Source organism: Dermacentor variabilis, chromosome 3, assembly GCF_050947875.1.
Source record: "Dermacentor variabilis isolate Ectoservices chromosome 3, ASM5094787v1, whole genome shotgun sequence".
Lineage (NCBI taxonomy): Eukaryota > Metazoa > Arthropoda > Arachnida > Ixodida > Ixodidae > Dermacentor > Dermacentor variabilis.
The window spans coordinates 100,513,878-100,519,877 of NC_134570.1; positions in this window are offsets into that span (position 1 = coordinate 100,513,878).

Genomic DNA, 6,000 nt, shown 5'->3' on the forward strand with positions numbered 1-6,000 from the left:
CTAGGTTTCCTACAAACATTTCAAAGTTAGAGATACTTGTGTCTTCTGCATAAAGAATGTACTTAGGAGAAAGTCGGCAAATAGGCAGGTCGTTAACGTCTATTAAAAACAAGAGTGGTCCAAGTATGGATCCCTGAGGTACACCAATGTTCGTTGTCATTGATTTAGAAAGAACACCATTGATTCTTACACTTTGGGTTCTATTTTTCGTAATTTAGTATTAATGTTATAGCAGGACCTGGTATTTCAATATATTCAAGTTTAAAGAATAAAATGCGATGGCTAATTTTATCAAAGGCGTTAGTTAAATCCACGAACACTGATCTAAAATACATGCCTTTATTGATTGCCATCTTTAATGGTTCAGTTAGCTCAATGAGAGCAAGTTCGGGTTAATAGCCCTTGCGGAAGCCGAATTGCAATGGTGAAAGAATACTAAATTTAGATAGGTACTTAGGTGCTTTTCTACCAGCCGTTCAATAACTTTGCTAAAAAAGGTAGAATGCATATTGGCTTATAATTGGTAATCAAGACACGGTTACCCTTTTTAAATACTGGAGTAATTCTACTTTGCTTTAGTTCTTGTGGGTAGGTTCCAGTCATAAACATTCTGTTAATAATTATTGCGAGAACATCTGAAATTAGGTGCGCAAATAGCCAGATATGATTCACATGCATATTATCAAGACCTGCACTTGTTGCTTTTAAATTTTTTATAATGCTTTCTATTTCTTGTGGTGTGGTTAGAAATAAAAAGAATGAGTGAGGTAGGCATCGCATTAAATGGTTTTATTGCGTGGGTATATGCGAATGGGTCCTAAAGAAAAATTCTGCGAAAGCATCAGCAATGTTTTGCGAGGAGGTGTACGCTCTGCCGTTATAAATAACTTCCTTTAAAATATCGCGATTGTTTCGCCTATTCAAAAAAATTATTTACTATCTTCTATTTCTTACTCATCTGTTTTCCGCCTTCTAATAATTCTTTCTCGTAATAAAGTTCTTTTAGCTTTTTTTAGTTCGATAGCAAGAAAGTTGGAAAATTTTTTGTATCTCCTTGTCAAATTGCCGTTAAATGGGCGTAGTTTCGTTTTCTTATACAAATTGTCTTTTTTGCGCGCCAAGGCTCGGAGCCTACCTGACAGCCAAAGATTCTGTGGGGACGCAAACTTGTTCTTGTATTTGACTTCGCGGGGGTGGCAGTCAAAATACGAGTTTACGCAGATATAACTAACGAGAAGGCCCCTTTGTGGATATTTTATATGTGCTATAGAAGACCAATCAGCTTGGCTCACTGAATAAATTAAAGCTTCTTTGTGAAGTGTTAGCTTTGTGTAAGTGGCTTTGACTGACTTTTTAACATTCTGAAAGCGTAAAAAAATTGGGCAGTGATCAGTCAGATTTTGCAACAGGACACTTGCGTTCGGCGGGGGCAGCAAATTTGAAAGCGCATGATCGACTATTGTACCATCTTCATGGTTAGTGCACCACGTGGGCGTTTTTATTAGGCATTCGTAACCGAAGGTATCGAAACAATTTGAATATTGTAAGGCGTAAGCATACAAGCTGTCTGCGAGGTTAATGTTAATATCGACTATAATTATAAAGTTTTTATTCGCGTCTGCAAAGATACTCAGTACCTCATGAAGCGCGGCGCAGAAATCATTCATAGACGATGAAGGCGAGCGATATAGACACCATATTATTAGATTTTTGTTGTCCAGATAAATAAAGTCACTTTTAAGTTCGACCTATCCTGATTCGCAGTCACCTACGCTGAGAGGAATGTCGTGCTTTCTTTTCTACGTAAGAGTGCTTAAAATACAGATCACGGCACCGCCATGACAGCTGTACAGAAGATTTGTGTATTCTGCTTCATACTCAGGAAAGCAAAACAGGTTCTTGTCGTGGTCACTTAAGTTTCCGAGGTCCCAATTATTGAGCATGAGAAGTGAACTGTCGCAATCAGATTCGAAAGTCATCGTAGTGTCAGCGTATGCTTCGAGCGTTAAAATGAATGGTAGATTTGTGACTATTGGACACATTAATTATTTAGCTCATTAGTTGTAAATTATATATGATGACAGTGTGAATTTTTCTGGTTATGTGCTTTGTCAAAGGCGAAGGCAGCTAAGTGATCACAGAAAGGTCTGCCTCCGTGACGATCCGAAAAACGCGGCTGCCTGTTGTTTTGCGAGCCTTTATTTGGCAGTTGTCAGTCCACAGGAATCGCCATTTCTTACATTTGTTTAGAGTTCAGGTCTTAGAAAAGAGTGCCTTATTTTGAGGTGTTAGGTGGTCATTTACGTACAGCGGCGTTTGTTTTACTGACTAGTATGCCAATGTCACCTAGAGTTAGCCGCGCTTTCTGTGCTTTTGTCATGAAGTCATACTATTTCATTCGCGAGGTAAAAAGGGCAGTGATGTTTTTGTTGTCAGTTTTGGTAGGCACACGGTGAATTACGTCGAAATCACCTGATGCTGGATGATACTGGGCAAACAGTTTAGTCGCCAATGCTTTGCATTACCACTAGGCAGTCTTTTCCTTGTTTACAAGGAACACCTTTTTACTCGACGTTGCTCATCCTCGAACACTGTTCTAGATCCCTCCTTTTTTGTGAGCGTGCTGTCGCTAGCTTTTAGAGCGTTATTTTAAGCTACCAGTGTAGCCTTTTCATCCTTGATTTTCTCTGTCATATTGTTGAGGAATTCCCTACTGGTCGCGAAATTATCTATTTGTTTTTTTTTCATTTCTACAACGTGTAATCCTAAAGCTTCAAATTTTAGTAAACATTTTCTATAGATGTCATCAAGAAACTCGGAACTCAAGTTTTCAAGCTTGGACTCAATTAGCTCCTCTCGTTCTGCTCTTTTAATCACTAGTTCGTGTAATTGGATCAGGACGTCTTGGGTGCTCAGGTGCTGGCGGAATCCATACATGGTCCCCGGCATCTGATTCGTCTCGTCTATCTGATTCGTCTAATGATTAAAAGAGCAACGAGGCACGCGCCCCGGGGTATACTGGCTTCGGACCTCAAGGGGGCCTTCGACAACGTGTCCCACGCCAGCGTGCTCGAGAACCTGCGCAGGACGGTGTGTGGCCGCAAGACCTACGGCTATATTAAAGATTTCCTAACCAATAGAACGGCAACTATCCGGATAGGGAAGGAACGGTCAGAGCCTGTGGAGCTCAGAGACAGGGGTACTCCACAGGGGTCACTCTTGTCGCCTCTGCTTTTCAACCTACCACTCCTGCCTCTGCCCGAACAACTCAATCAGATCGAGGGCGTGGACCACGCGTTCTATGCCGACGATATAACGGTGTGGACGAACCGCGTGGGCTCTGATGCCTTGGTGGAGGAAGCCCTGCAGAGAGCGGTAACGACCGTCCACGACTATGCCATTACCTGTGGCCTGAGCTGCGCTCCACAAAAATCGGAGCTGCTCATGGTACAGCCAGGAAGACCAAAGAAAGAGCCGCCGCCGAACATGATTATCACCATCGACGGCACAGAGATCAAGTCAACGCAGCAGATACGGATACTAGGCCTGCTGTTGCGCAGCGACGGCAAGGCGCACGCAGCCGTGAACGAAACCAAGACCACATCAGAGCAGGTCCTGAACATGATCCAGAGAATCACCAACCGGAACAAAGGAATCAAAGAAGAAAACGCACTGCGCCTGGTGCAGGCATTCGTCGTGTCACGCGTAACATACTCCGCCCGGCACATCCAGCTTGCGAAGGTTAACCGCGAGACGCTGAACACGACTATAAAGAAAGCAGTCAAACTCGCAATGGGCATCCCAGTCTACTCGTCAACGCAGAAGCTGCTGGAAATGGGTTCCCGCAGCACGGTGGAAGAGCTGGTAGAAGCACACCTATACCACCAGAGAGTAAGACTGAGCCGGACAGAGCACGGTCGGGCGGTTCTACGCAAGATAGGATGGCAAATTGAACAGCAACCGACAAGGGTTCCACTCCCCACAACGTGGAGAGACATTATTAAGACCAAGCCCCTCCCCTGGAACATGCAGCCGGGGAGGAATGACGAGAGACGCTCTGCGCGGGCCAAGACAGACGACAGTTGGACGAGAAGACGGCAGTTGGAAGAGGATCCCGAGGTTCTCTACGCGGACGCCTCGCTTCCCAAGCACGGAGCCAGAGCAATGGCGGTCGTCACCACCATCGATAAACTGCTCACATGCGCGTCGATACGGACGATGAATACAGCCGAAGCAGAAGTGGCCATGGCCCTCGCACTCGCACAACCGGGAGTGAGGACCGTGGTCACAGACTACCAGACCGCCTACGCAAGCTACCGCAAGGGGAACATCTCTGCCGCGGCACTAGCGATCCTCACCAAATGCAAATCACCGGGACGGGCCGTTGAGCTCGTGTGGGTCCCGGCTCACTCGCAAGTGGAAGGCAATGCACTCGCCGACCACTATGCCCGAGAACTGTCAATGCGGGCCGAGGACGAGTCAGAGCTACCACACCCCGTGACAAGTTACAAAGAAATCACACAAATGTACAGAAGCGGCAGATGTAGGCTTCCCCGTCGCATCCGCAACTCAGCCGAACGGAGGAAACGATCGTGCGACGCACGCAAGCGGGGTCGCTAGCGCATCCCGTGCTCTTGCACAAGATGTTCCCAACAGAGCATGTCACTTCATGCCCGTTTTGCAGACCATCAAAAGGCACTCTAGCACACATCCTTGCAGAGTGCACAAGCTTAAGAACCCCCCACCATCCCTGCCCCCCACCCTCCCCAGCCCCAATCCCCCCGAGTGATGGGAGACCTTGTTGTCCAGGCCCGACCTACCGACCCAGTTCGCGCTGGTGGCTAGGGGTCAGGAAATGCTGGACACATATGGGGCCTGAGAAGAAGGTTCCACCCCATCTGGTGCCAGCGCGGACCAACCGTTACTAAGGGCTGAGTAAAAATGTTGATTGTCTCTCTCTCTCTCGTTCTGCGAGCTTGAGGGCATTGCGCTCTGGAAAACAGACCGCGGTTTGTGCGGCACAAGAAAAGAACATCTTCCAGTGAAATAGTAAAACTAAATTCAGTGGGGTCTTGATGCTCCGCAGAATTCTGGCAGCAGCTGCGGTGATACAGGCAATAGTACTAAGAGATAGTCAGCTTATCACAATCCTGCAGATGCAAAGTAACTAGGTTATTGCGTGTGCTTGCTATCGCAAGCAAAGGGCACGTATGGTGAACCGACAGTGGCTGAATCGGTTAGCGTGGTGGTCTCGCAACGCGAAGATCGGTGGTTCTATTCCGTAGCCCAACAAGCAATTTTATTTTCACGCCGCTTGAGCTTTTTCGCACGGCAACACCGACGCTGACACGAGTGAGGCAATACAAGCTTCGCTTGAATAATATCTTCTCAAATGTACCTAACGCACGCAGAAGTCCTACTGATAAATCAGTTCTGCGAAAGCCAGCAAGGCGCGAGGAAGTCGATCAAAAGAAAAATTGTCCCTCACCGGACTATAGCACAAATCTGCAAAGGAAACCCATACGCGTTTCTCAGAAGGAAGGTTTCGCATTTAAGAAACATTCCTTCTGGTCCAGGCATTGAACCCGGCACCAATGCCATTTCGGGTGGGTTGCTTTATTAGCAGACCAGGAGGCTTGCAGGTCGCGCCCCCAGAGCGATGCCTAACTATAGCACGACATTAAGCACAGTGACACTGAGTGCGGCGAATCAGTTCTATGGAAGCCCATAAGGTGGCGAAACTAAACTAAAACGGAAATTTGTTCTTCACCCGTCAATACGCACTTTTGGGCTGGTTGGTTCATTTTCTCAGTAAAACAGCTCAAGAGAACCCAAGGAACCAGACGAACAAGAACGACACGCACACAGGGTGAACTAACAACTGAAGCTTCATGCACTGGATGCGCAGAATAACTGCTGGCTGAAGATGAATGAACAGCAGATAGGGAAATATAAGGGACTTGAAAGAACATCACATGATCAAGCCTACTATTCGTGAAG